This window comes from Canis lupus, chromosome 23 (assembly GCF_011100685.1).
Source record: "Canis lupus familiaris isolate Mischka breed German Shepherd chromosome 23, alternate assembly UU_Cfam_GSD_1.0, whole genome shotgun sequence".
Taxonomy (NCBI): domain Eukaryota; kingdom Metazoa; phylum Chordata; class Mammalia; order Carnivora; family Canidae; genus Canis; species Canis lupus.
Genome location: NC_049244.1, coordinates 3,122,574 through 3,142,304, shown reverse-complemented (window position 1 = coordinate 3,142,304; position 19,731 = coordinate 3,122,574). Strand labels below are relative to the sequence as shown.

Below are 19,731 nucleotides of genomic sequence, written 5' to 3'. Positions count from 1 at the left end.
GGCAAATGTCTAAAATATATTTGTCAGCACAGAGAAAAGTGAGTAAGTTATCATTTAAGGTAACCATCATGTACTTATTATAATTCTTTTGCAGGTCTGAGAACATTTCCTATTTTCTTAGATTCTTCTGGTAGCACCCCTCATCAGCTTTTTCCTATGCATATCCTTTAACAGTCATTGAGACTCATATTGGAAGGGTACTATGAATATTACAGTTCATTATGAAGAATTTGGTCATGGGAATCATTTATTAATTGTGACCTTGAAGAGTACACTTGATTTCTGCTTTATTTCCTCATCCATGGAATAGAATTGGATCAGATAGAGGTATCACATCCCAGGTTATCATGTTTACTGTCTATCTCATTGTACAAGACATACAGACACCTGCTGAATGGTGGATTCCAGAATCTTGGTAGCCCCTGGCATTCCCAACTACCCCATCTTCAGTCCAACACATGATTGTGTTCTGTCTTGTCATGAATTATCTACTTGGGGTGGAAGTGTTTACTGCTTTTCAGCTTGTGTCAGCTTTGTCCCTTGGGATTGTATCTGTTTTGAAGGTCATATAGGAATTTATTAATAATTTTTAAGGATTTGTTAAGTTGAAGGTGTGGTCAGCTTCTATAACTTTTAGTTTAATCTTGGAACAGTGTGTCTTAATACTACATGTATGTGATATCTTCATAGATAGCACTCTTCCATTTGGCTTCTCATCATTTGAAGTGCATGTTACAGAAGATGAAAGACACACGTTGAAGAGCACATTGAAGAGTGATGATTTTTATATTGAATATTCTGTAAACCAAGACACTGCTTTTCATGTTAGACTGTTCTGGAAAAGAAAGAGTTATTGAATGGTTCCTGCCTACTATAAATAACAAGGCTTCACTAAAACATTTCATTAGAATATTTGAGTCAGAGATTTTTGATGAGTGGAGCAGGTCTAATCAGAAAAGGAAGCCAAGAATTAACAGAAGAGGAAACAAATGTCTGAAGGTGAAAATGATGTTCGACTTCACTAATAATCAGGGTAGATAAAACCAAGATCAGATACTGTTTCATACTTTTCACGTTGGGAAGAACTAAAGTCAGACAAATCCAAGTGTAGGTAAGACTATATAGATCATCGGGGGAATCCCTGGGTGGTGCAGCGGTTTGGCGCCTGCCTTTGGCCCAGGGTGCGATCCTGGAGACCAGGGATCGAATCCCACATCGGGCTCCCGGTGCATGGAGCCCGCTTCTCCCTCTGCCTATGTCTCTGCCTCTCTCTCTCTCTCTCTGTGTGACTATCATAAATAAATAAAAATTAAAAAAAAAAAGACTATAGATCATCGGGAACTCTTGTAGTATACAGAAGACAGTTTGTCAGTGTCTACTAAAGTTAAAGATTTACACAACCCTGAGACCCAGCAGTTCTCTTCCTGTGTACACACCCTAGAGATGCTCTCACTCATGTACACAGATTTTCAAATAATTTTTTTTTAAGATTTTGTTTATTCATGAGAGAGAGAGAGAGGCAGAGGGAGAAGCAGGCCCCCTGTGGGGAACCCGATGCAGGACTTGATCACAGGACACTGGGATCATGACCTGAGCCAAAGGTGGATGCTCAACCACTGAGCCACCCAGGCTTCCCTCAAAGAATTTTTTTTTTTAAGATTTTATTTATTTACTCATGAGACACACGGGGGGGCGGGGGTAGAGACACAGGCAGAGGGAGAAGCAGGCTCCATGCAAGGAGCCCAATGTGGGACTCAATCCTGGGTCTCCAGGATTCCCCCCGGCGCCGAAAGCAGATGCCCAACTGCTGAGCCACCCAGGCGTCACTCAAAAGAATGTTTTTAACAGCATTATTGTGTATTCATCAGTAGGGGAATACTTGTTTGATATTCATACAATGAAATTGGTGAAAATTAATGAACTTTGTATGTCATCATGGCTGGAGTTCACAAACAGAATGTTTAAGAAAAGGAAATTGGTAAGAGAGTACTTATAGTATTAAACACTTATATAAAAGTTTGAAACAAATAAACAGTGTTATATTGTTTAGGGGTAAATGGACATGTAGTAAAGTACTGAAGAATGCATGAGGTCAAAATAGTTACTTCAGAAGGGCAGGCATATCTAGAGGGAGGGTTTCATTTGTATTAGTGTTATTTATTTCCTGACTTGGGTGGTAGGTACATAGGTATGCACTCTAATGTTCTTTTTTTCCCTTACAAATATTGCCTAATAACACTTTTAAAAAGGGAAAAGGAAAGTGTCTGGAAGGATGCTTACCAGTTCGATAAATGGTTGGTAAAGTATGAATTGGGTGGAGTTTATGGGTAACTCTGTATTTCTTTCAATTTTGTGTAATTGTGTAGTTGAGATAAATACAGAATTCCTTTAAAAAACAAGTGGACAGTAGTCTTTGTGCTAATGTAGTGTTAATTTATTATGCCAGAATCAGTCAGTGATTTTTCACAAATATGTAGTAGCATTAGTAGGGACAAGGATTAATACTGATCTATTACTAAATTATCAGATGTTGCTGAATTAGGGAACTTTGGTTCAATTTTATGTGTCTTAGAGTGCACTAATCCCTAACATTGACACTTGGTTCAGGATTGTCTATTATTTTCAAAGAATCAGACTTTGATTTTATGGATTAACTGCACTTCTATTCTCTATGTCATTATTTTTTCTTTCATTGTTACTAATTTTTTCCAGGATCCTTCAGTTTCCCTTTTCTTTTTTTTTACCGTCTTGAATTGAAAGCTTTTTTCTTTATTGTTATGATTTCCAGTATTTAAAGCTGTATGTTGCCCTCTCCTGCAATCTCTGGTAACATCCTGGGGATTTCACTCTGCTGTCATTGCTGAAATTTATCTTTACTGTTTTGTTTCTTGTTTAACTCCAAGGTTCTTTTTTTCTTTTTAAATTAAAACTGGATAGATTGATTTTTCCTATTTGGTTTTTAACTTCTAATTTTAGTACATTTCAGTCAGTAATGTACACTATAATCTGGTTTTTGTTTTGGAAAGTGTTTTTAGATTTTCTGGGTGGTTTAATATGTAGTGATTTTTGGTGACTATTCCCTTAAAATATTTGTATTTAAAGCATGTACAAAGTTTTTATACATATACATAATTAAGGTTGTTAATTATGTATTTTGTTCCTTTGTGTCATGTTTTCATTCTGATGTTATTTTCTAAGGGAATTATGTTAATTTTCTACTCTAATATGAATTTTGTATTTTAATCAACTTTTGCTTATTATATGTTATTTTAAGCTGAGGTATATACACTTTTATTTAACATGATGTGCTATACCTTTTATCAATATGAGACTGTGCATTGTTGCCGTGGATTCTATTTTGTCATTTTGTTATAGGATGCACTAGTGTCTTCCCTTAATACTCAGAGTTAATATCCATATCATTCCTTCTGCCCTCCAAACAAGAACTAAATGTAGTTTGCTTTTATTTTCCTTTTAGTTATAGATTTATAATTTGCTTTTATTACTTAAATACTTTTTTCTGGTTCAGTAATGCTTTAAGAGCTGTTGAAGAATGTGGACATATCTTAAAATTGTGTTCTTAAGCATCTTTATTCCATTATTTGACCTAACTACTACATGTGAAGAGCATCTCAAAATACAGTATGAATTTAAAAATGACTAGCTGGTCTATCTGAAAGGCATTGCCTTGTCTTGTGAAAAAGTAGATTGGTAAAACATAAATTGAGACATTTTTTATTGTTAATTTGTGTGTAACTTATAGTTTGTGTAATTTGCCAGTTTTTGGAAATCTTGGCATATTCAACCCAAGAGTTGTGGTTTAACTAGAAGCCACATTGAATTCCTTAAGGCAGTCTGTTCCTTGCTCTGCTTTAGCATGATGAAGAAATATCTCGGCATGCTTCCTCTTACAAAGGAGTCTCTTAGGGAATGTAGGAAATAGGCAGCCACCAGAACTGTGATTGTAGTATTATGTGTATAATATGTTTAAATATTTTCTCTTTGAAAACTTTTAAAAGGATTACTCCTTCTTGTACAGATTGTGCAACCTCGGCCATAATACATTTGTAAAATAGTCCAAAAGGACATAAATCAGAAATTCTCTTTGGTTTATCTAAATTTGCTATTACAGTTTCTTATGAATTGATAACTCCTTGCTTTTGTTTCCAATTTTTCCCAGAAAATCTATTAATGTGCTTGTTTCTGCAGTTTTCTCCAAATCTCTGTGGGTACAGCTTTATTTCCCTGCTCAAAGTTACCATTTATTAGAGGCAGATGTCTTAGTAATGTTACTGTGTTTTCTGACTTGAACCTTCTCTTCCCAGAGTCAGGTTCTGGTTAATTTTATATTATTTACTCTTCCACAGTTTGCCATTCAGACTGTGGGTCCTGATGGGTTCTAGATTAAAAGACCTTGGCTTGTGTCATAGTTTTAGGTCCAAGTTGGGGGTTGGGATTATATATTTTTAAGCCTTTTTTTTGTGCATAAGGAAGTTTGGTCTGCTTAAAGTATTATCTTGTTTGCTTTATTTAAAAAGGTAAACATAACACCTGCCTGCATGGTACGTGTCTAACATGAGCTGCACTGCATCCGTAGCCCAGGCAAACACATGTGGCATCCAAGTGTACAGAACTGAAAAACGTGTCCATAAACATGTGGCACGGACCTTCCACAATCTAGCTGCCAAGTGCATGGTCACATACTCTGAAAGATACCTTTTACAGAGTGTGACATCATCACTTGTCATATAAAACCAAAAGGAAGAATCTCACATTGTGAGAAATGCCAGTTATTTCAGAAATCAGTTAAAAATTGATCTGGCCTGAACCCTGTGTAAACAGAAGCATTTCATGGTATTAGCTCTGTATGCACAATGTACTGGCTTTACAGTGTGAATGTTGTGTAATTATATATTTAGGAAACAGCAAAAGTTCTGTGCTTTGAGTAAAATCTTTTGAGTTTTATAAATAAACTACTATAGAATTAATATTTGTAATAAAGATTCTTGACCATGAAATGTTATGGGTAAGCTATAGGTGCCATACAAATGGGTTTCTTAGGCTAACTCAACCATTGATTTTTTTAAGTGAGAGACCTGAAAAATGAGATAAAAATGCCTTATGTGCTTTTAATGTTTTCCCTCCTACATTTTTAGCTCTGATGCTTATGGTTCTCACTGTGTTTTAAGATTCAGATCAAATGAAATATATGTTGACACTACTTTGAAAAGTATAATTTACTCTACTGGTGGTATGGTAAAGATCTAAATTGATGGGGATGCCTGGGTGGCTCAGCTGTTTGGCGCCTGCCTTTGGCCCAGGGTGTGATCCTGGAGACCAGGGATTGAGTCCCGTGTCGGGCTACCTGCATGGAGCCTGCTTCTCTCTCTCTGCCTGTGTCTTTGCCTCTCTCTCTCTGTGCCTCTCATGAATAAATAAATAAAATATTAAAAAAAAAAAAAAAGGGGATCCCTGGGTGGCGCAGCGGTTTGGCGCCTGCCTTTGGCCCAGGGCGCGATCCTGGAGACCTGGGATCGAATCCCATGTCGGGCTCCCGGTGCATGGAGCCTACTCCTCCCTCTGCCTGTGTCTCTGCCTCTCTCTCTCTGTGACTATCATAAATAAAAATTAAAAAAAAAAAAAGATCTAAATTGATGGTTACTTACCACCTGTAAGTTTCATCTGGAGCAGATTAAAAAAAAAAAAAAAAAAGCAAACCTGGCCTGGGCCTTACCCAAGATATTGTGATTTAGATAGTCTTGGGCAAGGCCCTCGTCCAAAAGCTTCTGTGAGATTCTGATGTGCATTCAGCCTTGCCTACCTGTGATTTAAAATCCTAGAATCAAATGATTTTGGTTATTTAGTGAAAAATAGATTCCTTACATTTTATAATATTCTTTAAAGAATAAATGTTCAGATGAAAATGGTTAAACCTCTTTAGTTTCAAAAATTGAAAAAGAACATAGACCCTTTTTTGATGTTAATAATTGAGCTTAAATTTCTCTCCACTTCCTCTCCCCTATTTTAATCACACCCTGTGTTTATTTAGGGATAAGTAAGTGAAAACCAAATTTTAGATCCTTAGGAAATTTTTTCTGATGTTATTCCAACACCTGGAACTTCACTCTAGACAGACACTCCTTGCTTTTCCTGTTAGGAGCCTGGAGACTATCCTGCTTATTTGCTTTCCACTGCCATGCCTGGAGCTGTTTGTCAGGGTGTCCCGTGGCCTTGTGCAGGTCAGAAGGTTGCCTTACCGCCTCATTCAAAATAATTTATTTTCTTTCTCTCTCTCTCTCTCTCTCTCTCTTTCTTTTTTTCTTTATTAGAGAGGGAGGATGATTACAAGTGGGGTTGGTGGTAGTGAGAAGGAGAAGCAGACTTTCTGCTGAACAGGGACCCCAGTGTGGGTCTCGATCACAGGACCCTGAGATCATGACCTGAGCTGAAGGCAGGTGCCTAACTGAGCCACCCAGGTGCCCCCAAAACCATTTTCTTCAGAAGATTTATAGCACCTTCACACTTTTCTAAGGGGTTTTGCTGCCGCTCACTAGACTTGGGTTTGTCCTCTCAAAGCCTGTGTGGAAAGACAAAGATGTACAGGACTGATTTACCTAGGTTCCACTAGAATAAAAACTGGAAGTTACTATTCATATACTTTCAGATTAGCGCCCAAGCTCTGAGTCTTTGGTACTTCATGTGAGGAAGTGGAAATTGGGCTGACTGACATAACTGTGCATTTTTGAAAGAAGATAAGGAAGTGAGTTTAGAGGCAGGTTTCCTGTCATTTGTACCATGCTGCTTGTTTTCAGATATTGACAGTTGCAGATGACAGGAAGTCCTGGGGCTTTGGGCAAGAGTAGGTAAGGAATTATCCTGTGGAACAGCTGGAAGAGAGGGGGAATTCCTTAGGAGGTGGCAATTTTAGATAGTCACCACTCTTAAGAGAAAAATACGCTTATCAGTTCCTTTTAAAATTTATATGCATATCTCTCCACTGCTCAGAACACTTTAAAGACTTACATTTCCTTCACCTGTCAACACCCGAGTCCTCACAGAGGCCAGCATGGCCCTCAAGATTGGCTTCCTTATTTCCTCGCTCACTTTTTCCTCCCAGTCTTTTTTCAGTTGCTTGCTCAGCTCTAACAGCACTACCTTCTTGATGTTAGTCACATTCCATGTCCAGTCATGTCTCTGGGCTCTTCTGTCCCCTTCCCTCTGCTTAGGCCACTCTTGCCCACTGCGACCCTCTTGGCCAGGCCCAGCCCTCTCCTCCAGAGGTGGAGGGCCTCAGCGCCGCATCTTCCCCACGTGACTCACTTCTGTGGTCTCTGTTACCTCCATCTGAAATGAGGATAGTAATAGTTCCTGCCTTTAGGATTGTTGAAGGAGTTCGATGAATGACAACATGGAAGTACTTAGCTCAACACCAGACACAAAGTCAGTCTTCAATCAGATACAACTGTCAGTGACCCTTTTGGGGGTGGTCACACTATATCAGGTTTCTGCGGTGCCAAAGGGTATTTAAAGATCATGGTCTCATTTTCCTTTCAAGGTGCTTGCTTTGTGTTTGGAAATTTGTCCTCAGGGGAGTTTCTGAAATGTTGGCTGCTGTGAAAGAACCAGGAGGGTGGGGCAGGCCCAAGAACTTTGCTCTTGTGTTTTTCTCACACATGTTTGTTGTTGTATTTAACTTTCAGAATGTAGGAAATAGGTTAGCTTCTAAAGTAGCGATTTCTTTTTTTTAAAATTAAAGTTAGATAAAAACAAATGAAAATATTTATTTGGTAACTGGTTGGTTTCTTGGAACTTTAGAAGAACTTTATAAAACACTTAAAATAGCCGTCTTAACACAGAAATACAGAAACTGAATCTACTTCTATTCAGGTTATAGCACAGGAAACCTTTAGGGAGTTGAAAACATCAGATCTGTTTGGGGGTGTGTGTGTGTGTGTGTGTGTGTGTGTGTGCAGAAGCGTAAACCTGTTGAAGAAAGACTAGTTTGCAAAACAAAAAATCAGTAGTTAGCACAAACTTTCAACACAATAAACTTGGAATCTTGTTAGTCACAATATACATTGCTGGACAAACAACTCAAATGTTGAGCAAAGTCACTGTAGTGTTTTTAAGAACTGATGAAAACTGTATTGATATACAGGTGCTGTTCTCAATTGCGCTCTTGTTCTTGCCCTGAGATGGCCTTTTGGGACTTGTTAGTGACATGTCTCCGTTTCTGGGGAAACTGTCCCTCCACGTCGGGAAGTTGCCTGTGTGGTCCTGGAGTTGTCATGACTCCCGGAGCAGCTGCCTGGGAAATGCTTTCACGGGCACATTAACATACATAGTAGTGTGTTTTTTTTCTTTCAAGGGCTGTGGCTTCTCTCAGTCAGATCCTCACATGTTGATACAGACTTTGGTGGAGAAAGATGGAGAGCAGACATAGAACAGGGCACCATAGAGCTAAGCCAAGCTAATTAGCAGAGATGTACTATGGAACTGGTACTTCCTTCCAACTGTGGTTCCAAATACATGTCTTTGCTGTTTTTAAATGTCTTCTTCCAGTCATTCTTTATAACCCATTTTCTATCTAACCTACTTTTTCTTTGAAAAGCATTGACTTATCTTACCTAGTTTTTATTGATTAGCATTACAGTGATGTCTTTAAAATCATATCTAGTATAGTGTAGAGCAGTGCCTAATTTAATATTATAAAATTTTAATTTAATTATCTTAAACCTTGGAACCTAGGGAAAACATTGTAGGACTCAGCATCTGTGGCACTGTCCAGTGAATAGGAGAACAAGACTTTGTGGAGTGAGATGCTCTTTGTAGATACATCTAAATTGCACCTAGGATTCAGCCAGGCACAGAGTAGGTATACTAGATAGAAATAAGGGAGGGGTTGTAGATGGCTGAAAACAGGATGATGTAAGGGACACATGCCCTGATGGCCTTTTCCCTTTGGAATTGGATGGGATGACACCAGATCTTGCTCATTTCAGTTGGCTCACTTGTGCCCCTTGCTCAATAGTAAGGTCTTTGAGGGAAAGAACTGTGTGTTTATGTATTTATCTAAGTCCCATCCCTATCACCTGGTAAACACCACAAGGTCTTAATGTTTGTTTAAATGAGTAAATATTGCAGAGATGAACTAAAGAAATGAAAATGTACATTCTTTTAAACTTGTTTGCAAAGTGTAATTTTGACCCCATGGTCCCTCCTGATGTCCTTGCTCACATTGGCGCTCCTTTTCACTGCTTTCTGGATAAATATTAATGTGTCCTGGACTCACTGTGAGTCTGATGGAAGCCGTGGTTCCTCTCTTCATGGAGAGGCAGAGCTGCAGTTTCAGGCATGTTATAACATATGACCACTCTGAAGCCCCTTTTTTGGATCTGATCTTGCAGGCTTGCTGGGCTGAGTAGAAAGTGTGCCCACAACTTTGAGAGGAAGGATGAACATGGGCAGTTTTGAAATAAGTTTTGGAGCATAAATTATAGGTGAAGAATAGTGTCCTTATTTTTGTGCCTTTGGCTACTTGACTTTTTGTTTTATACATTTAGATCTCTTATTTAGATCTCTTATTTTCCTTACTGTGTTTTAAATTTCCTAGTTATAACTTGGAAGTTTGTAATAGAAAATTAAAAGTAAGCTTCTAGACAGGGCTTCTTCCAAAAGGAAGATCAAGTCATTGGGGATATGGTATGTTTTTGTTTTTTGTTTTTTAAAGTCAGAGAATTAGGGGCGCCTAAGTGGCTAAATTGATTAGGTGTCTGCCTTTGGCTTGGGTTGTGATCCCAGCATCCTGGGTTTGAGCCCCGCATTGGGTTCCCTGTTTGGTGTTTGCAAAGTGTAATTCGGCCTGCTTCATCCTCTCCCACTCCCCTTGATTGTGCTCTTTCTCTGTCAAGTAAATAATAAAATCTTAAAAAAAAAGAGAGAATTAATTTGTAGATATTTGGTGTGTTTGATATGTGGGTTTTCTTTTTTTTTTGTAAGCCCATTTTGTGTTATTAACAGTTTGTATGTATTGACTATTCACTGACATTAGGAGGTCCTTGTTACAGTTTAAAGAGACTTAACATGAATTAGGAGCTTCAGTAGATGGCAAGGAAGCTTCTCAGATGGTGTGATCCCCATCTTCCAAGGTGTGATTCTCAGTTTTGTACTCAGTGGTAAGTAGTTTCTAGAGGACTGAAACTGGCTTAACAAATTCTTAGGAAACTAATGTATAAAATACCAATTGGTTGATACAAAAATTGTATTTATTTTTATTTTTTATATATTTTTAAGGATTTTATTTATTCATTCATGAGAGAGGCAGAGAGAGGCAGAGAAGCAGGCTCCCTGTGGGGAGCCTGATGCTGGACTGGATCCCAGGACCCCTGGATTACTACCTGAGCCAAAGGCAGAGGCTCAACCACTGAGCCACTCAGGTGCCCCGATAGATGAGATTTTAAATATCAGTCCACTACAAGTTTATATTCTTGCTTCAGATTAGTGATATTTTTCCTAAATTTACCTATTTTTCAGGTTTCTAAAAAGTTGACATACAGAAAATTTTCTTTTAGGTATAGTATAAGTTGATTTTGTTTAATCTTTTTAGGAACTTTTGTGATCCATTGAAAGTCCCAAGGTCACATGATTCTTGTTTGGATTTCTGCCTAGCTCTTAGAAAGGGCTCATCCCTATTCTGGTATTTTAGTTCATTTATTTCTTTTGCTTCCAAAGCCCTGAAAACAAGGTTTCAGCAAGTTATCATTTTGTTTCTGGTTGTGACAGCACGATCTTCAGTCTGCTAAATATATTACATCCTGGTGGTTTTAGATTAATCCTAATTTTGTTCTCAGTCATCAGTTTGTGGGTAGGATATGTTGTTATCTGTCCAAGGATAGCCATATTATCAAGTTGTCAATAAAAAGCTTGATAAAAAATTTTTGGATTTACTGTCCAGCTTCGGTATCAAAATGAATTCATTAGTAAACCGAGGCAAAAGTAGTTAGAGAAGTTGTGTTCTGTTTCTGACTTTTGACCCTTCTGGCTGGTGTCAGGAGATGAAAGGGGATGGCTTTCCATGTTGACGAAGTTTTCTAAGGCTTCATTCTTGAGTTACTTCATGTAAGAGCAACAAATTTCAGCATCCTTAGCTATCAGTGCCTCTTAGAGAAATATTTATTGATCACTTTCTTTAGATGAGTTCTTGAGTTGTTCCATAGCAGAGCACCATGAAGCAAGCAAATGCTCCTGGAATGCTGAAATGGGCTGTCCTAAGCCCATGTAAAAGTTCATGTATTTTGTTTGTAGTTTTCATTCAGGGTCTCACTTGGATCCTTATTTAGTTAATTTTACATAAAATTCTAGCAAGTTCAGTAAATTAGTATTTTGAGCCTTCCCATAAGTAGGTAACATTAGGGACTTTTTAGAGGTTGGCCCACTGATAGCAAAGATGAGAAAGAACAATGAAATCATAACTGAAAACTCAAAAACATGATATTCCTGAACAATCAGTGGATCAAAGAAGAAATTAAAGGGGAAGTGAAAGTTTCTCAAGACATAGGAAAATGGAAACACAATATACTAGAACAGCTATATGCTGACAAACTAGACAACCTAAAAGAAATGGAAAAAGTCTTAGAAACATATAGCCTATCTATTTTGAAAGCGAGCTCTACTTTGAAAACTATAAGACATTGGTGAAAGATATCAAAGGTACAACAAATAAATAAATAAATGGAAAGAAGCCTGTGTTCATGGATTGGAAGAATTTAATATTGTTAAAACGTCAATATTACCAAAAGCCATCTGTAGATTCATTGCCATTTCTATCAAGATTCCAAAGATTTTTTTTTAACAGAAATAGCAAAAAGCATTCCTAAAATTTATATGGAACCACAGTAGACCCAAAATAGCCAAAGCCATCCTGAGAAAGAAGAAAGCAGGAAGCATACTTTCTGATTTCAAGCTCTGCTATAAAGCTCTAGTCCTGTAGAAGAGTGGTTTGGGCATAAAAACAGACAAATGGACCAATGGAACAGGATCAAGAGCCCAGAAAAAAACTCAAGCATTTACATTCACTAATATTTGATAAGGGAGCCTGGAATCCTCATTGAAGAGAAGATACTGTCTTCAATAAATTGAAGAAAATTGGATGTTCACATGTAGAAGAATGAAACTTGACCCCTCCTACACCACTCACAAAAATTAACTTGAAATGGATTAAAAACTTAATGTAAGACCTGAAGCCATGAAACTCTTAGAAGAAAACAGGAAAAACCTTGACATGGGTCTTGGTAATGATTTCTTTGGATATGACACCTAAAGGACAAGCAATAAAATAAAAAACAACTGGGACTACATCAAAGAAAAAAGCTTCTGCACAGGAAAAGAAATCATCAACAAAGTGAAAAACAACCTATGGAATGGGAAGAAATATTTGCAAACCATGTATCTGATAAGTAATTAATATCCAAAATGTATAAAGAACTCCTACAACTCAGTAGTGGCAAAACCAAATAATCTAATTAAAAATGGGTAAAGAACCTAAATAGACGTTTTTCCAGAGAAGATGTACATGAAAAGATGTTCAGCGTCACTAATCATTTGAGAAATACAAATTAACACCACAATGTAAGGAGATACCCCTTATACCTGTTAGAAAGGCCATCATCAAAAAGACATTTGTTATCACAAATGCTGGCGTGGATATGGAGAAAAAGGGAACCCCTGTGCCCTGTTAGTTAGAATGTAAACTAGGAATACATCCAATGAAAGGAAAAATACTAATTCAAAAAGATACCTACACCTCCATGTTCAGAACAGCATTATTTACAGTAGCCAAGACATTGAAACATTGAAACAACTGTTAGTGTCCATCAGTGGATAAATGAATGAAGAAGTTGTGTGTGTGTGTGTGTGTGTGTGTGTGTGTGTATATACATATACACACACACACACACACACACACAAACAATAGGATATTATTCACCTATAAAAATTAGGAATCCTACCACTTGTGACAATATGGACCATGAAGGTATTATGCTAAGTGGAATAAGGCAGAAAGATAAATATTGTATGATCTTATTCATATGTGGAGTCTAAAACCAAACCAAAACAAACAGCATAGTCAGAAAAAGAGGTCAGATTTGTGGTTATCAGAGGTGAGGGATGGGGGAAGGGGGAATTGGAGTAAGGTGTTCAAAAAATACAAACTTTGCACTGTTGGTGGGAATGTGAACTGGTGCAGCCACTCTGGAAAACTGTGTGGAGGTTCCTCAAAGAGTTAAAAATAGACCTACCCTACGACCCAGCAATTGCACTGCTGGGGATTTACCCCAAAGATACAGATGCAATGAAATGCCGGGACACCTGCACCCCGATGTTTCTAGCAGCAATGTCCACAATAGCCAAACTGTGGAAGGAGACTTGGTGTCCATCGAAAGATGAATGGATAAAGAAGATGTGGTCTATGTATACAATGGAATATTCCTCAGCCATTAGAAACGACGAATACCCACCATTTGCTTCGACGTGGATGGAACTGGAGGGTATTATGCTGAGTGAAATAAGTTAATCGGAGAAGGGCAAATATTATATGTTCTCATTCATTTGGGGAATATAAAAAATAGTGAAAGGGAATTAAGGGGAAAGGAGAAAAAATAAGTGGGAAATATCAGAAAGGGAGACAGAACATGAGAGACTGCTAACTCTGGGAAACGAACTAGGGGAGGTGGGCGGGCAGGTGGGGGTGACTGGGTGGCGGGTACTGAGGGGGGCACTTGACGGGATGAGCACTGGGTGTTATGTTGACAAATTGAACACCAATAAAAAATAAATTTATTAAAAAAATAGAAACTTTCAGTTACAAGATAAATAAATACGGGAAATGTAATGAACAGCATAATGACAGTAGTTAACGCTGTTGTATGGTATATAGGAGAGTTAAGAGAACAGATCCTAAGAATTCTCATCATAAGGAGAAATTTTTCTTTTTATTGTATCTATATGAGATAATGGTTGTTGACTAAATTTGTTGTAATCATTTCACAATATGTATAAACCAAATTATCATTCTGTATACCTTAAAGTTATACAGGTGTATGTCAGTTATTTCTCAATAAAAGGAGGAGGGAGGAGAAAAAGCCAAATATGGATGTTTGTTCACCACATGGAGTCCAGGCCATGTGGACTGGTTATGGGCTCTTGGAGGCAGGGCAAAGTACATACTTGTTATGGAAGCAGCTCTAACGGGTATCTTGGATGAAGGGTAAGACGGAGCCATCTTTTTATAAGCCAGATGGTTGTTACTTTCTCTGCAAATGAAGGAACAGAGATGAATTGTGGCAAGGGACACAAAGGTTAGTAGTGCCATCTCTCCTGGACGTTTTCCCTTCATTGCCAAGCCCTAAGGTCTCATTATGATTACATCTCAGCGCCTACCACAGTGCCTGGCAAACAGTGATGCCACATATTTATGAAAATTCATTCAGTGTCTGCTTTTGTAGCCCTTTAGAGTAAGGACCAGTGCCCCCAAGGACAGCACTGTGTTAGCATGGTTCTTTAGTAATTTTAAGTGATATGGGAAAACAGGCTCTAAATAGTTTTCACTTCCTCATTATTAGAAAGCATCAGAGGAGGAATTAATAAATTATACTGGAAATAATTAAACATTTAAGGAAGAAGGCATGATATATCCCTATCTATGTTATGTGTCAACATAAATTCTAGGTGAATTAGGGATTTGTATATAAAGAATTAAGCCCCCCCCCCCCAGTAATATTCATAAGATCTTGGCCTTTCTAAACAGGAATCATAAGGAAAAGGTGATAGGTATGATAATAGTTTATGGATATAGTGCACATATTTTTTAGAAATTATAATGGAAACCAAGGAAATTATTTGTAATATAGATGATTACTATTCTTACTGTAGAAAGAGCTTTTACAAATCAATGAGGAAATCTAAAGACAAATGAAAAAAGAGTTCATTAAAAAATTACATAAAAAACCAATAAATATGGAAAAGTCTAACATTAAAAGTAAATGGAGTATTCAGGACTTAGTATAAAGCTACAATAATCAAGACTATGATATTAATGAAAAGGCATACATATAGATCAGTGGAATAGAAGAGAGTCCATAAATAAATCCATACATATATGGTCAACTGATTTTCAGAGGAAATACTAAAGCAATTCAGTGGCGAAAGAGTAAGTAGTTTTTTCAACAGTGTTGCTGGAACTATTAGATATCTGTATGCAAAAAATGAACCTTGATCTGTTTCTTACATGACTTAAACTCAACGTGTATCATAGACTTAAATGTGAAATATAAAACTGTAAAACGAAGAAAATATAGAAGGTCTTTGCAGCTTTGACTTAGGCAAAGCTATTTTACTTTATTTTTTAAAACTATTTTAGATATATCAAAAGCATGATCTATAAAAGAAAAATATGATAAATTGGATTGTGTAAAAATCAGCTCCTGCTTCTTGAAAGATGCTGTAAAGCCATCGGCAGGGAGAAAATACTTGCAAATCACATATCTGATAGAGAATATGTAAAGAATTCCCAAAGGTTAGAAGATACATGCAAATGATAAATCCACTAAGGGATTAAAATCCAAAATATATAAAGAACTTCTATAACTCAGCACCAAAAAACACAAATAGTCCAATTAAAAAATGGGGCAGAGGAACAGACATTTTCTCCAAGAAGGCATACAGATGGCCAACAGACACATGAAAGATGCTTAGCATCATTAATCATCAGTGAAATGTATATTGAAACCATAGTAGGAGATCACTTCATACCAATCAAAATGGCTAGATCAAAAAGAGAAGAAATAAGTGTTGGTGAGGATGTGGAGAAAAGGGAACCCCTGTGCACTATTGGTACAACTGCTGTGGAAAACAGTATGGTATTTTCTCAAAAAATTAAAAATAGAAATACTGTATAGTCTAGTAATTCCACTACTGGATATTTACCCAAAGAAAACAAAAATAGTAATTTGAAAAGATTTATGCACCCTTATGTTTATTGCAGCATTATTTACAATAGCGAAGGTATGGAAGCAACCTAAGCAACCATTGATAGATGAATGGATAAAGGCAATATAGTGTGTACAAACACACACACACACAGTGGAGTACCCTTCAGCCATAGAAAAGGATGAGATCTTGCCATTTGTAACAACATGGATGGACCAAGAGGGTATTATGCTAAGTAAGTCAGAGTCAAATGCCATATGTTTTCACTTACAAAGGAATCTAAAAAACAAAAATTAAAAAATCAGATTCTTAAGTACAGAGAACAAATGCATGGTTGCCAGAGGGTTTGGGGGGTGGGGGGAGGGGTAAAATAGATAAAGGGGATTAAGAGGTACAGATTTAAGTAAGTCATGGAAGTGGAAAGTACAAGTAATATTGTAATAACATAAGGTGACATTTATCATGAGCACTGAATAATGTGTAGAATTGTCAAATCGCTATGTTGTACACTTGAAACTAATATAACACTATGTCAGCTGTACTTCAGTATTTTTTTAAAAAAGCTTTTGAAGCTGTTTTTCAGGAAATAATGTAAATGCAGTCAATATGACCATTTTATAAAGCTGTTTTTCTTTATTGCTAGAGATTGTATATAAAAAACTCTCAAAACTCAATAAAGTAAAAGGCAACCCAATATTAAAATGAATGAAGGATGTGAACACATAATTCACCAAAGAAGACATAATATAGCAAATAAGCACATATAGATGCTCCACATCATTAGTCATAGGGAGAATGCAAATGAGAACTACATCCTCAGAATGGCTGGATATGAGGGGAAAATAATCAGGATAATAAAAGAAAACACAGTACAAATTAAAACAAATTATCGTATCTTTACCTGTCTAATAGGCTAATATTAAAGAATGTCTGTGGTGTTGATGAGTGTGCGAGGGACTCCCACAGGCTGCTGATAGAATCTTCTGCCCCTAAACATGTATTTTTCATAATCTGAAAAAAAATAAATGTTAAACACTGGGAAATGCATGGTTATATTTGAGAGAGCTTTCTAGCTAAAGTTTTAATATGAAGGAATAGTCATAATCCTATGTGGAACTAACCGGATTGTATGTTTATTGTAATTCCTAGGAAGAAAAAACATGCTGACTTTTTTTTAAGGTAGGAAAATAAGTTTTATACACTTTCAGCCACATGCCTGTTTAGGTGTTATGCATGGAAAACAAACCAAAATCAAACATTTCAAGAACCAATTAGTTTGAATTTTGAATCTTATTACAGCAAATACACTATTTTAAAGTGTTTCTCCTCTTTGTCCTCAATGAGAAAGTTAAAGTCTTTTGACAAGTTTAAACATTTTGGACAATCTAGGGTAACGTGTTCTGTTAAAGGATAAACTTCATTTGATTTTGTATCCCCCACATGCATTAAATATGGTGTGCCTTTTGAAAGAGAACCGGTGGGAGTTGGTATATGCAGGTGATTTTTTAAAAAAAATTATTTATTCATGGGAGACAGAGAGGCAGAGACATAGGCAGAGACTCCCAAGGGGAGCCTGATGTGGGACTGGAGCCCGATGAGGGACTCAGTCCGGATCCGAGGATCATGCCTGGGCCGAAGGCAGATGCTCAACCACTGAGCCACCCAGCGTCCCTATGCAGGTGATTTTTATTAACTGATATTTTAATGGCTTTTATATTTTTCTTATGTTAGCATACCTCAGCCTTACGCAAAAGGCTCAGCGTTCTTAGAATAAATTTAAGAAAACATCAGCATATTCCACTGCCTATTAGAATAAAGCATCAAGCAGACTTCACATTTATAAAATGCTAATCATACAATTCTTTAGTGTGCATGGTTTATATTGTTTGACTAGACAAATAGAATTGGACATTTTTAGATTTGATTCTAGATCTAAGCATTCCTACTTTCTAGATCAAAGTTAGACTTGTGAAATTTGCATCATTCATAATCTCGTTAATAAAGAAGTTGACATGTGAAATCACTTCTGAAAACTAAGTCTGCAGTCACTGTGTATCCACAGCAGCAGCTCCCCTTTCTGAAGAGCATCCATGTTGAAATTTATTATAGAAGAAGGTGTGCGTGTTGCCATGCTCATGGCCCTGTTTTCCACATTTTAAAAGTATTTCTAAAATATGAACAGTTTAGACTTTGTGGCTAGTGTTATGATGAAATTAGACAAAAGCCAAAGATTTTTTTCCCATAAGCTTAGTGTAAAAGGAAGTATTTAGTCTTCACAAGGTATTTTTTTTAAAGGTATAATTTTGGGAAGCTGTGAATTTGTAACGAATTCCTGCCTCACCCAGGTATTTAGAAATGCCTTGAGGAACTGTTTTGGCTAGGTGGAGATTTGGGAATGCCCCTGAGGTGGGTTGCACTGTGGTGGCTCTGGCTTTGGTGTCCTCTTCCCCTTGTGAACCCTTGGGAGTGCTATGCTCCAGCACACATGGAAGTAGAGGGTGAAATGGCAGCAGCACTGATGTGGCCCCTTCTCTGGCCTCACAAGACCCAGTGTATATTATTTGAGAGGTTTTTTGGTCCTTGAAAGAAGATAATTGTGCTAAAATTCAAACTAAAATAATTCCTACTGTAACTATTTATGCTGTGGAAGGATTGGTCTATGAATTCATTAAGGAAAACTTGCAGAACCAAGTGTCCCCAGGCCACAGGTTGAGAATCACTATCTCAATGAGTAGGCTTTTTTGTTTAGTTTTGTTTTGTTAAATTACCTTTACATTGCTCTAAAGATGTTTTTGCTTATCCCACTGAAGTACGTACACTTCATAATGTTCTGTTAAGCACACCTAATTTTAATTACTTTTTAAACAAGCAATAAATGAATGCTCTTGTAAGATAATTTAAATAGTACAGAAGTAGGTGGAATAAAAAGTATTAAATTCTTTTTGCTTTTCCCTACCTGTCTCCTATACTTAGAGGTAAGGATTTTCTCCATCCTTGTACATTCTGTAGTGATACATGTAGGGCTCTTTGCCCCAGACACCCTCTCAGAAATTACCAGATGACTGGGGGTGTCCACCTTTTGTAGAAGAGAAAACTGAGGCACAGAAGGCAGATATCACTTGGCTAAGAACACATAACTAATTACATGGCCGAGGTAGGATTTGATCCCAGGTCTCTCTGATGCTTTAGCCCAGGCCTGCTCTTTTCATTAGGCCATACTGAAGGAAATCACATGATTTTAGCCTGGCCTATTTTTTTTGCTCTTCATCTATAAAGTTCACTAAAATCAGATTTGTAAAGCAATTTCTGAAGGAATGCTGAGTTGGAAGGGTATCTGCTGCTTGTCTGGTTTGGATTTATGACCATGTGCAATCCCACAGTGTATGATTGATAACCTCTGGACTTCTTGAACTTTTTCCTGTTTTCTTTTGAATTGAAAAAACAAGTTTGCACAAGGCGTCAAACCCCTAACTGAAACGAACTGCAGCTTCTCTTCACTGATCCTCACCTCCCCCCACCCCGGGTACTCCAGCTCCTTTCCCTCTTAGCTTTTATCTGAAAGACAGTAATAACTAGTGACTGCTCCTGCAGGAGCAACTGCCTTTTGCAGGGCCCGACCCAAGCAGTATTTGCCAAAGTACTCCTTTCTCTTCAGCTTCAGGTTCACTCTGACATTCAGCAAATTTCTGAGGGTGTAGGGGACGGGTTCTGCTTTCCAGGAGCTCTGAGTAATAGAGGAAAACA

The 19,731-nt window shown here is 37.3% G+C and overlaps 1 protein-coding gene across 5 annotated transcripts in view; it reads left to right on the top strand.

Moving 5' to 3' along the window:
- The window catches only part of SNRK (SNF related kinase), a 58,250-nt gene that overhangs the window by 17,830 nt on the left and 20,689 nt on the right, over nucleotides 1-19,731 (top strand). Inside the window, exon 2 of one of the 5 annotated variants that reach the window (XM_038570272.1) lies at nucleotides 17,137-17,166. The exons of the other annotated variants lie outside the window; for them this stretch is intronic. The gene's annotated coding sequence lies outside the window, so the exon portion shown is untranslated. The remainder of the gene's footprint in view (nucleotides 1-17,136; nucleotides 17,167-19,731) is intronic. 5 annotated transcript variants of the gene reach the window in all.